Consider the following 13,780-nt stretch of genomic DNA (forward strand, 5'->3'; position numbering starts at 1 on the left):
ATAAGGGGGAAGACCTGGATTTGAACATCCTAAGAAGATGAACTAAAGTTGCTTCATCCAGAGTATGAATTTAATTGAAAACAGAACAATTTAGATAAGAAAGGGATTAAGAAGGCTGATTACATGCAGGTAGTATGTTCCTCCTCCATGGAGAGGAACAGAATAGAAAGTAGGTACATTTCAAATAGACTGTATAGAAGAGAATGCTAGAATTCACCAGAGAAAATACAAGAAGCACCAAAAATAAGTACAGAGAGGGTTCAGGACACCTTGCCTAGCCAGGGACTGAAAGAGCTGAAAGAGGCTCCTGGATATGGGGAAACAGTAAGAGAGAAACCCCCAGGTTTCTCTTGACTTTGGGAGAAACCTTTAACCCTCCAGACCTTGGATCTGACATACAGAGCTGCCTAAAGATTGCACAGAGATGTCACTCCAGAAAGGGAACCCACACGGAATTTCACAGGCATCCGAGCCTAGACCAGCCTCAGCCAGGTGCCATTTAGAGAGCCTAGATACTGGCGATCTACATACTTAGCTGCTGCCACTGTGCTGCTCCAAAGAGAGATAGGAGAGACTGGGTGCTCCCATGCACCCCAAGAAGGATCCCTACCACTCTGCTGTAGAATGCTGTTGAGATTGAGATATGAGCAGACCACATTCCCCACAGCTTCCTGCCCATGGTGCTCACCTGAGAGGGGATCCACACTCTCTGGTAATAAGCCCACAACTGATGCCATTTTAAGAGTTTAATCCTGGGATTTGCCTCACCCTTGGGCCAAGTTTGAGTTGCCACGGCTGCAGCCAGCAGCCAGTCAAAAAGGGACAAGGAAACCAAGTTGTCCTACACATACCTAGGATAATACTCACTGCCCTGCTACAGGCTGCTATGAGACTAAGACTTGAGCAGACCACACTCCCCATATTTTCCTTCCCATACTGCTTGCCTTAGGTGGTCCTGCCCTCTCTGGTCACAAACTGAAAGCTAGCTTCATTTCAAGAGTTTAACACTGAGCCGTGCCCCATACTTGGCCCAAGTTCATTAGGCAATACAGCTGCAGCTGACACTCAGCTGGGAGAGAGACAGGGGAGGCAAAGCTATCCTAAGCACACTAAGGGTAATACCCACCACCCTGCTACAGTGGCTCTCAGACTGGGGACTAGCCTGCCCAACTCATCACAGCTATCAAGAACACCAATATGGACCACCCAGGTCCCTGGGGTTTGCTCCACCACTGATACTGCCATCACCCACGTGACACCAGCTGCCACAGGATATGAGAACCCACCCACACACCTGGACTACAAATCCCACTACTAGCTTCTAGTCAAGCCACTTGGAGGCCCAAGAACCAGCCCTCCAGGACCCTTTAACACCAAAGTCACTGTAAGTTGCTCTGGGCTTAAAAACAGGCACATTAACCCCACTGCTGCCACCACAGGGACTTGGAGACTGGATCAGTCAGTGTCCAAGTCCCCAACAAAATCTTGCCACAACCTCAACTAATAACTGTACCCTAAGCCACTGAGGAAATCACAGATACCACTGACTCTGTGTACTACTAAAGAGCTCATGCAAAGATCACACTATTGCAGGCACCCATAATCCTAGCCAAAGTATCCTACTCAAGCAACAACACACACACATCTTCAAGAAAGAAATTCCCTTACCAAAGCAATTTCAAAAACAAAGTTGGAACCAGCAACTGCTTCACCAGATGCTCAGATATCAAAAGAAGGACACAGAAAACATGAAAAAGTGGGGAAATATAACACCACCAAAGGACCTCAACTGTCCTGCAACAGATCCCAATCAAAAAATTCCTCAAAATGCCAAGTAAAAGATTCAAAATATTGATTTTTAAAGGAGCTCAATGAGATGCAAGAGAAATCTAAAAACTAATACAAAGAAGTCCAAAAATCAACTTAGGATATGACTAAAACCAAGGAGATAGATATATTTAGGGGAAAAAAGCAGAAATTCTGGAATGAAAAATTCATTCACTGTTGAGTACAGTGGCTCATGCCTAGAATTCTAGCATTTGGGGAGGCGAAGGTAGGAGGATCACTTGAGGTCAGGAGGTCAAGTCCAGCCTGGGCAACATAAGATCCCCTCCCTACAAAAAAATATGCAAAAATAATCCAGGCATAGTGGTGCATGCCTGTAGTCCCAGTTACTTGGGAGGCTGAGGCTGGAGATCACTTGAGCCCAAGAGTTCAAGGCTGCAGTGAGCTATGATTGCACCACTGCACTACAGCCTGGGCAATTTAGAGCAATATTGTCTCAAAAAAAAATTGCAGGAAATAAAACATAACATTTGAAAACTTCAATAATAGACTAGAAAGCAGAAAGAAGAATCTCAGAAATAGAAGATCAGTCTTTTTGAAGTAATACAGTTAGACAAAAGTAAAGAAAAAGAATAAGAAAGAATGAGCAGCCAGGCACAGTGGCTCATGCCTGTAATCCCAGTAGTTTGGGAGGCTGAGGCGGGCAGATCACGAGGTCAGGAGATTGAGACCATCCTGGCTAAGACAGTAAAACCCCATCTCTACTAAAAAATACAAAAAATTAGCCAGGTACGGTGGCGGGCGCCTGTAGTCCCAGCTACTCGGGAGGCTAAGGCAAGAGAATGGTGTGAATCCGGGAGGCGGAGCTTGCAGTGAGCCAAGATCGCGCCACTGCACTCCAGCCCAGGCCACAGAGCTAGACTCCATCTCAAAAAAAAAAAGAAAGAAAGAATGAGCAAAGAGTTCTAGGCACCTGGGACTACATAAGATGACCAAACCTTTGAATTATTGGTATTCCAAGGGGGAAGAGAGATCAAAAAGTTCAGAAAATCTATTTGAGGAAATAACTGATGAAAATTTCCCAAGCCTAGCAAGAGAGTCACACATCCAGTTATAGGAGGTCCAGCTATCCCCAGGAAAGAACATTGCAAAAAGACCAACATGACATGTATTATTCAGAATGTCTAGAGTCAAAGTGAATGAAAGAATTTTAAAATTAGCAAGAGAAAAGCAGCTAGTCACCTATAAAGGAAATCTCATCAGATTAACAGCAGACTTTTCAGCAGAAACCTTATAGGTCAGAAGAGAATGGGATGGCATTTGCAAAACACTAGAAAGAAAAAAAAAACTGTCAGCCAAGAATTTTATATTCTACCAGAAAAAGCTTCATAAATGAAGGAGAAATGAAGTCTTTCTCAGACAAGCAAATGCTGAGTAAATTTGTCACCTCTAGACTGGCTATGCAGGAAATGTTCAGAGGAGTCTTAAACATGGAAATGAAAGGTCAGTATTCATTATGATGAAAACACATGGAAAAATAAAACTAACAATTCTTATAAAAACAATCACACAAAGGAGGAGGAGAAATGAATCAAATGGCAACATGACATAATTTGTTCAAACCATAAAGACAAAAAGAGAAAAAAAAGAAAAAATTAATAAAACAATTTGTAAAAATTAATAATATGACAGAAACAAAGCCTCACATATCAATAATAACCTTGAATGTAAACAAATTAAATGTTCCACTTAAAAGATAAAGATTGGCATAATTAATAAAATAAAATCAAGATCCAACTATATGCTGCTAACAAGAAACTCACTTTACCCATAAAGATACACATAGACTGAAAGTAAAAGAGTGGGAAAAGATAGTCCATGCAATTGGAAACCAAAAGCAAGTAGGTGTAGCTAAATTTCTACTAGATAAAAAAGACTTTAAATCAAAAACAGCAATAGGCCCACACTCAGACCCCAGCCCTGGCAGGCGCCCCCACCACACCTCCACCACTGGGCTCCTTCCCTCAGCCTCTTCTGTGGTGCACCCACCCACTCCCTCACTTCTCCCCCTTTCCCTCCTCCCTGTCCCCTCTCCTTCCCTCACCTCTTTCCTCCCCACTTCCCCTCTTCTTGGTTTCCTCCCCCATCCCCTTGACTCTCCCCTCCCTGCCCTTACTCTCTCGCTCACCCTCAGCCTGGGCCCCCCATGATGGAGGCAGGTGCCAGTGCCATTGTCACTGCTGCCATCGCAGAGTGGGAGTCATGTTCCCAGAAAGTAGCATGATGGGTGTCCAAAGTAGCAGTGGAAATTTGCAGGAGCCACCATCTTGGTACCAGCGCTCCACATCTCCAACCCCAGGCTCAGTGGCAAGCAGCGGCCAGGTCCCTGATAAATCACGCACCACCATCCAGGAGGCCCAGGGAAGATGCAATGGATGAGCTTCATAGTCTGAATCCAAGAAGGCAAGAGTTATTGGAAGCTAGATTTACTGGGTTGTAAGTGGGAACACAGGGAGTACCAGCAATTGCAGTGTTGGAGCTAAAGCCTCAACAAATAATGAAAGCTCTTATCACAGTTTTAGAAGCTTAGGATCTTTAAGTGACAAAGAATCAGAGAAATGACTGGCAGGCAGCTGAAAGGACTGTGCAAGTGACCGGACTTTATCTGTAGTGGGTTCCCTTGAGAAACCAGAGAAGAAACAATCAGAATCATCTAGGAGAAAATATAGAAGAGCAGAAACCCAGAATGAAAATTGTCAGGGAAAAAGTACTGGGGGGATGTGGCCACAAAATTAGTGACTATTTTGAATACCAGGGTGAAAATGGCTCAAGTCCAGTAAGAGGCATACCTCCTGCAATCAGTTCTCCTCAAAATTCACATTCACATTCCACTCCTTCCTCATCTCTTTGACCAAATGGCCCTTCTCCTACTGCATTAGCATTTGGGGACCACCCTATTGTACAATCAAAGCAGTTACCCTTTAAAATTATTCAGACTGTTCTAACGATCCTGAAATTAGCAGCATTAGAAAGTAATAAAATCCAGGAGCTGGAAAAGAAGGAAGGATATATAGATTATTTGCTCAGGGCTAACCGTGATCTCAGATGGCAAATAGATGAACAACAAAAATTACTTGAAAAATACAAAGAATGATTAAAAAAGTGTATATAAATGAGCAAGAAACTTCTTTTGAAAAGAGTACACAAGAAAAACTGTCAAACAGAGAGAAGAGTATGCAAGATTGATTACATCTCAGGCACTTTACAACAGTTAGACATGGCGTTTCATTTACTGAATAATGGACAGACGGTTTTGCATTTCAGAATCTTGTGAAGCAGCAAGAATGGGTGAATTAGCAAAGGGAAGATATTGAAAGGCAAAGGAAAATTTTAGCCAAATGCAAACCTCCCACAGCTAATAATTCTCAGACACCCTCTACCAACACTGAACCAAAACAAAGGAAAAACAAAGCAGTCAGTGCAGCAGAAAATGATCCCTTTGTTAGACCAAATTTACTACAACTATTGACTTTGGCAGAATATCATGAACAGGAAGACATTTTCAAACTTAGACTAGGACATCTCAGAAAGGAAGAGGCAGAAATCCAAGCAGAACTTGAATGTTGACATGACATGAGCTGAGCAGAATAAACAATGAAGATAATTCACAATTCAAAGATCACCCAATGTTAAACGAAAGATATTTATTACTTCATCTGCTTGGTAGAGGTGGCTTTAGCAAAGTGTATAAGGCTTTTGACCTTTATGAACAAAGATATACTGCTGTGAAGCTACATCAGCTTAATAAAGGCTGGAGAGATGAGAAAAAAGAAAACTACTACAAGTATGCCTGCAGTATAGAATACACAAAGAACTGAATCACCCCAGAATAGTTAAACTCTATGATTATTTCTCCTTGGATACAGATACACTTTGTACGGTGTTAGAATACTGTGAAGGCAATGACTTGGATTTCTATCTGAAGCAACACAAGCTAATGTCAGAGAAAGAAGCTGAGTCTATTGTAATGCAGATTGTAAATGCACTAAGATATCCCAATAAGATCAATCCCCCATTACACATTATGACCTTAAGCCAGGAAACATCCTTTTGGTAGATAGAACAGCATGTGGTGAAATCAAAATCACTGATTTTTGTCTGTCCAAGATTACAGATGATGATAGCTATGGTATAGATGGAACTAATCTACCTCCTGAGTGTTACATAGTTGGAAAAGTGGCACCAAAGATTTCCAACAAGGTTAATGTGTGGTCAATTAGAGTCATCTTCTTTCAGCATCTTTGTGGTAGAAAGCCATTTGGTCACAATCAATCTCAACAAGACATTCTTCAAGAAAATACAATATTAAAAGCCACAGAAGTCCAGTTCCATGTAAAACCAATTGCAAGCAGTGAACCCTAGGCCTTTATAAGACGCTGCTTAGCATATGGAAAAGAAGATTGATTTGATGTGCACCAGCTGGCAAATGACCCATACCTCCCCCCACAAAAGTACATCAAATTCTTCAGGAAACCTACAACATGGCTGGGCTGACAGCATCTCCTACACTGCTTTCTTCAAGCATAATTACTTACTGACTTTCCTCCAAGACCGGCATGATGTCTTTGGATTGCTTCCAGATGCACACTTAAGTTTGAGAGCATTTGAGTGTTTTTTGTGTGTTTGTTTTCTTTTTTTTTTACATAGGACATGGTTAAGAACTGTTTGTGAACTGAAGTTCCTCATAGTGTCATTTCTTTGAGAGTGGATCATGGACAATGAATAAATGCACACTTCTGATTATAACTTTGAGCAGTGAAGGATGACCACGTGTTATAAAGAAACAGGAATACCATGTTAAGACAGAAGAAAAACATTTTTGTTCTTTTATTTGAAGGAACACCGTAAATAATGTTTATAATACTTAAATACTTTGGTTGTTACCAGAGTTCTAATATGAAAGGTAGTTTTTCATATTAGTTTTTCATTTCTAACACATGAACTACAGTGCCTGGATACATTCTTCAGCATTTGGCAGTTAATCTGCTGAAGTCAAAGTAAGAACTGAATGAGAGTGACAGTTGGGTTTTATAGTAATAGAATGTAAGAGTTCTCTTTGGACAAAGTTAGGCTTTATCATTTGCCTATTCTGACTTTTACCAAGTTGTACCTCGAAATCACATGTCCATTTTCTTTCACTTGTTATATTAAAGGGAGAGCTATTATTTCTAAATTCTTTACGCCTTTGACAAAATGAGCTACTTGTTTTGAAATCAGTTGAATTCACTAAATTGTAATATTGCCAGTGTTTTCAACACATTAGAATTGATAACAGGTACGTTTCTTTTGTTACCAGGCCTTGTTCATCAAAACAGGTGACAGTATGTAACCAAATGCAGACCAGTTCTATGCAGGATAATGATAAAATCCCTTCTAGCTCTATTGTAAATTGCTGTACAGATTTCAATTACTAAGTTTCAGCAGCTTATTCTTGTACAAATGTTTAAAATATGGCTTTTCTAATTGGGTATTGTATCTTTTAAGTCTTCTTGAAGGTGCTCTTATTACTGCTAAATGATGTCACTTCTTTGCTAAAAATGTAAATGACCCCCTAGAAGGTGCAGGTTGTCTGTCATTAGCAGACATTCATTAACAATCACGACAGGTAAAAATGATCCATGTTGGACATACTGAGTTCTTTAAATCAGTTAGTGGGTTCTAGGGCTGTGGAGCACATAGATACTAGATTTATACATTGTTCATGGTTATTCTACATTTCTAGAAAGTTCTTATCAGCAAGATGATCCCATAAATAAGTTTCTTGTGGTTTCTTCCAATTTGTTAAAATGTGAACATTTTCTAACTGCCTTGTAGGGTAGAAACCAATATTTTTCAGGATGCTGTATTTCACTCCTGGAAGGACTTTTTCTTTATTGTCACATTAATAATGCTGATACTTAATGTAAGTTGTTCATGTTGCAGAAAAAGGAGGTTATACTTACCATGGATTCTCTTTAATGTTGTACAGTTACACTGTATTTCTGATGTTGCAAGCCATTTTGTTTTTTCATTGTACATAGACACATTGTCTCTTTAAAATGCTGCTGAAATTTTACAGAATATAGCCAAAACAATAATAAACAATGACAGCTAAAATGTAAAAAAAAAAAAAAAGAAAAAAAAAAAGCAATAAAGGACAAAGAAGGACATTATGTGATGATAAAGGGATTCATTCAGCAAGAGGGTATAACAATCCTAAATACAAATGTACCCAATGTTGAAGCACTCAAATTCACAAAACAAATATTATGAGACCTAAAGAAAGAGATAGATAGCAATAAAATAATAATGCGAGACTTCAGCACCCCACTCACAGCACTAGACAGATCATCAAGACAAAAAATTAACAAAGAAACACTGGATTTAAATTGGACTCTAGACCAAATTTACTTGACATTTAATGAACATTCTACCCAACAACTACAGAATATACATTCTTTTGATTACCACATGGAACATTCTCCAAGATAGACCACGTATTAGTCCAAAAAACAAGTCTCAGCACATTTTTAAAATGTGAAATCATATCAAGTATTTTCTCAGACTACAGTGGATAAAAGCTAGAAATCAACACCAAGAGGAACTTTGGAAACTACACAAATACATGAAAATTAAACAGCATGCTCCTGAACAATTACTGGGCTAATAAGAAATTCAGATAGAATTTTAAAATATTTTTGAAACAAATGAAAATCAAAACAACATACCAAAACGTGTTGGGTACAGTAAAAGTGGTGCTAAGAGGGAATTACATAGCATTAAATGACTACAACAAAAAAGTAGAAAGATCACAAATTAACAACCTAACATTGCGCATCAAGGAACTAGAAAAACAAGAACAAACCAAACCCAAAGTTAGCAGAAAAAGAGAAATAATAAAGAGCAAAGCAGAACTAAATGAAACTAAAACCAAAAAAAAAGATCAACAAAACTAAAAACTATTCAAAAAGATAAAAGAAAACTGATAGACCAATAGCAAGAAAAGAAGGTCCAAACAAACACTATCAGAAACAAAAAAGAAACATTACAATTGATATCATAGAAATGCAAAAGATCATCAGAGACTATTATGAAAAACTATACACTTATAACATAGGAAACATAGAGGAAATGGATGAATTCCTGGAAAGATACAACCTCCTGAGATGAACAAGGAAGAAACAAAACTCCTGAACAGTCCAATAATGAGCTGTGAGATTGGATCAGTAACAAAAAACTTCCTAACAACAACAATAACAAAAAGCCCAGGACCAGGTGAATTCATAGCCAAATCGTACCAAACATACAAAGAAGAACTAATACCAGTCCTCCTGAAACTATTTCAAAAAACTGAGCCTGGAATGCTCCCTAATTCTACAAGACCAGTATCACACTGATACGAAAACCAGACAAGGACACAAGAGAAAAATAAAACTACAGAGGAATATACCTGATGAACATATATACAAAATTTCTCAACAAAATACTAGCAGCTCAAATCCAACAGCACATTAAAAAGATAATACACCATGATCAGGTGAGATTTATCCCAGGGATGTAACAGTAGTTCAACATACTCAAATCAATAAATGTGATACATCATCATAAATAGAAATAAAGACCGAAGCCATATGATAGTCTCAATATATGCAGAAAAAGTATTCAGTAAAATTTAGCAACATTCATGATAAAAATCCTCAACAAATTAGACATCAAAGTAACATACCTCAACATAATAAAGGCAATATACAAAAAAAACCCACAGCCAACATCAATGGAGAAAAAGTTGAAATAATTCCCCTTAAGAACTGGAACAAGACAAGGATTCCCACTTTTACCACTCTTATTCAATATAGTACTGTAGGTCTCAGCAAAAGCAATCAGGCAAGAGAGAAAAATAAAAGGCATTTATATTGGAAGAGAGGTAGTCAGATTTTCCCTTTTTGCTGATGATATGATTTAATATCTAGAAAACCCTAAAGACTCCACCAAAAAACCTCTTAGATTTTATTAATGAATTCAATAAAGTTTCAGGATATAAAATTAATGTTCAGAAATCAGTAGCATTTCTATATACCAATTATGATCTAGCTGAGGAACAAATAAAGAAGGCAATCCCATTTACAATAGCTACAAAAAATAAGTAAAATACCTAGGAATATACTTAACCAAGGAAGTAAAAGATCTCTATAAGTAGAACTACAAAACACTGATGAAAGAAATCGTAGATGACACAAACAAATGGAGAAACATTCTATGCTCATGGATTGGAAGAATCAATATTGTGAAAATGACCACATTTCCCAAAGCAATTTACAGACTCAATGCAATCTCTATCAAATTACCAATGTAATTTTTTTAATTAGGGAAAAAAATCCTAAAATATATATGGAGCCAAAAAAGAGCCTGAATAACCGAAGGAATCCTAAATAAAAAGAACAAAGTTGAAGGTATCACATTTTCTGACTTCAAATTATATTACAAGACTATAGGGCCGGGCGTGGTGGCTCAAGCCTGTAATCCCAGCACTTTGGGAGGCCGAGATGGGCGGATCACGAGGTCAGGAGATCGAGACCATCCTGGCTAACACAGTGAAACCCCGTCTCTACTAAAAATACAAAAACTAAGCCGGGCGAGGTGGCAGGCGCCTGTAGTCCCAGCTACTCGGGAGGCTGAGGCAGGAGAATGGCGTGAACCCGGGAGGCGGAGCTTGCAGTGAGCTGAGATCCGGCCACTGCACTCCAGCCTGGGTGACAGAGCGAAAAAAAAAAAAAAAAAAAAAAAAAAAAAAAAAAAAAAAAAAGACTATAGTGACCAAAACAGCATGGTACTGGTATAAAAATAGCCACAAAGATCAATGGAGCAGAATAGAAAACCCAGAAATAAAGCCACATACAGTCAACCAACCGATCTTTGGCAAAGTTGACAAAAATATACACTGAGGAAAGGACACCCTATTCAATAAATGGTGCTGCAAAAATTGGATAGCCATATGCAGACAAATGAAACTGGGCCCATTGTATCAAAAAGATCCCTGCATCCATATGTTTATTGAAGAACTATTCACAATAGCAAGGATATAGAACCCACCTAAGTGTCCATCAGTGGAGGATTGAATAAAGAAAATATGAGATGGATGGATGGATAGATAGATAGATAGATAGATAGATAGATAGATAGATAAATGTGTATACACACACACACACACTGTGGAGTCCTACTCAACCATAATAAAAGAACAAAATCATGTCTTCTGCAGCAACATGGATAGAACTAGAGATCATTATCCTAAGTGAAATAACTCAGAAAGTCAAATACCACATGTTCTCACTTATAAGTAGGAGCTAAACAATGGGTACATGTGTATATAAAGATATAAACAATAGATACTGGGAACTTCAAAAGGGGGGATGCTGTGGGGTGCAGGTTGAAAAAATACCTTTTGGGTACAATGTTCACTATTCAGATGATAGGTACACTAAAAGCCTGGGCTTCACCGCTATCTAATAGTGTACATGTAAGAAATCTTCACTTGTATCCCCTAAAGATATAAAAGTTGAGAAGATAAAAATTAATAGTGTACATGTAAGAAATCTTCACTTGTATCCCCTAAAGATATAAAAGTTAAGAAGATAAAAATTAAAAATAAATATAACTAGTTTAGAAACCTTGTAGCTTCACTGAATTCTCTGGAGAGCCCAAAGTCCAGATAACAATAAAATGTTACTTTGATTTGGTTTGCCATTATTCCTTGGGCAGCATTTCTCTTAGCAATTTCATGGGAAGAAGTAACTGTATTTTAGAGTGGAATTCAAAGTTTCTTGAGTTCCTTTGCCATAATACCATCTAATAATTTTCACCACCTACTGAACTAGGACATATTTTTTAATCACATAATTTTAACAAATTTAAAGATGTCAACCAATGTTCACTAGGTCATCATGGTAAAGGAAATATAACTGCCGTGTCTATTTCTCAATCCCAGGTGCCTACACAAACACCCTGGAGAAAAAGCAGAGATATTTGTGGCCAAACCTTAACCTGTGTGAAGCTAAGGTCACCAAGGACAGCCGTGACCTCCCCCAGAGTCCCATTTTGCTTCTGTTTCAGTAGAGTTCCAAGCCAGATATGTCAATGTTCTAATCAGGAGATAAATACCTTTGCTCTCAAGGGAGAACATGTTTCTCTGACTAGACAGTGGGATGGGTATGCCTGGGTAATATTGGTTTCTCTGTACCAGGGAACTGTGTTGGGATCAGCTGAGGCCACGGTTACTTTGAGACTGACTTGATATGCTAAGAGATACCAAGCTTAATTCCCAAGCACCCATTCACCAAGGAGAAGCCAAACGTTTACCTCTGGATTCCATTTAATTAGGCTATCAGTAGCCAACCCAAGTGGTTAATTAACATCAAAGAAAAAGAGCCTAAAGGTTCAATAGCAAGTCCTCCCCAGAGCCTCGTTAGGAAAGCTGAGATTGGACCTGTCCCTCAGAGGCACCTTCTGCAATGACAGTGTCTCAGAAACTTTTCTGACACAGCATCATGAGTGAGGCCTCCCGACTTTTCCCTTGGGCTGCTCTCAAGGGGCCATATTCTACTTTGGTTTTAGAAAGGGGAAAGATGATGCCGTAACTCAGAGGCTTTGCCCACTCCCATCTGAGGCCAGTCCTCCAGGGCAGCATTGGAGAGAGCTACTGAGTAACCAGTTTGAGAGAGAGAGCATATTTAAACCAGTTTTAGTCAAAGCCATTTTTTCATGTCTTCTTTGAATAACATCATTTTTGAGGGATACAAATTGATTCCCCTATTCCTTTTGATCTCCTAATTTAAAACCCTGGTAATGATGTCTACTTTATCTAAGGCAGGGATTTTCAGCCTCCTCTGCCCATTTAGCCACCCAGGAAGCTTCACAGAAGATTCCGATGCCCAAGCCACACCCTAGACCAATTGAATCAGAATCTCTAAGGATGCAACTCAGGTATCAGTATTTTCAAAGCTCTCAGGTGATTCCAAGGTGCAGCCAAGGTTGGTATTTCTTTAGAGGGTCCCTATTGGCTTGTGTAATTTGATAGAGCCAATGCTGTGAGTTTAGGGTTAAGCAAATGAATGACCTCCTTCCCTTATCTCCTGAGTCTATTTTTATCTATCATAAGTTTTGGGGCTTTTCTTTTTGCTTTTTCTTAGATTTTATGGATCACTACTTGATACTGAGAAAGGACATAAAGAAAGCACTCTGTTAAAAATAATTTAATTCAATTTTTCTGGTCTTACACATTTCTATTTTCCTTTATTCTCCTAAGTCCACAGATAACACATGAATACAGTCTAGTTGTGAAATAATTCAAACAGAAGTTATAAAGTAAAACTTAAAAGTATTTCTTGATTCCCACCCACAAACCCATTGTATATAAAAACATATCTTTATATATGCAAATATAAATATTAACAGCCTTGAAATCACACAGTATAAATATATTATTTTGCATCTTGAATTTTCACCTAATAAGATGTCTTGGAGATGGTTCCAAGTCACTAGTATCTACAATCTACAGTATTGTTTTTAACTGGCCCTTAGGATTTTAACAATATTTTATAATATGAAGCTACTATAATTTATTTAAACATTCCTTTATTATTGGACATATCAATAGTTTCTCTTTCTCTGTTACAAAGCTACTGTGAACATCTTGTATATATATATCGTTCAAATGTGTTCTATGCCTTATATACATACATAAAAGTAGAAGTTGCTAGATACTATAAAATTGTCCTTCAGAAAAGGCATTTCTTTTTTTTTTTAAAGTTAAAATGTAGTGACTTTATTACTTTTCTTTTTGCTTGTTTATGCAATCAGTGTTTTCTTTCTTTATTTATTTATTTTATTATTATTATACTTTAAGTTCTAGGGTACATGTGCACAACGTGCAGGTTTGTTACATATGTATACTTGTGCC

General features: G+C 38.3%; 1 pseudogene; it reads left to right on the forward strand.

Moving 5' to 3' along the window:
• Positions 1–3,757: 3,757 nt before the first annotated feature.
• LOC105528682 lies at positions 3,758–6,383 on the forward strand (annotated as a pseudogene).
• Positions 6,384–13,780: the final 7,397 nt, after the last annotated feature.

The sequence above is a fragment of the Mandrillus leucophaeus genome, unplaced genomic scaffold (genome assembly GCF_000951045.1).
Source record: "Mandrillus leucophaeus isolate KB7577 unplaced genomic scaffold, Mleu.le_1.0 Scaffold729, whole genome shotgun sequence".
In the NCBI taxonomy this organism is placed as follows: Eukaryota; Metazoa; Chordata; class Mammalia; order Primates; family Cercopithecidae; genus Mandrillus; species Mandrillus leucophaeus.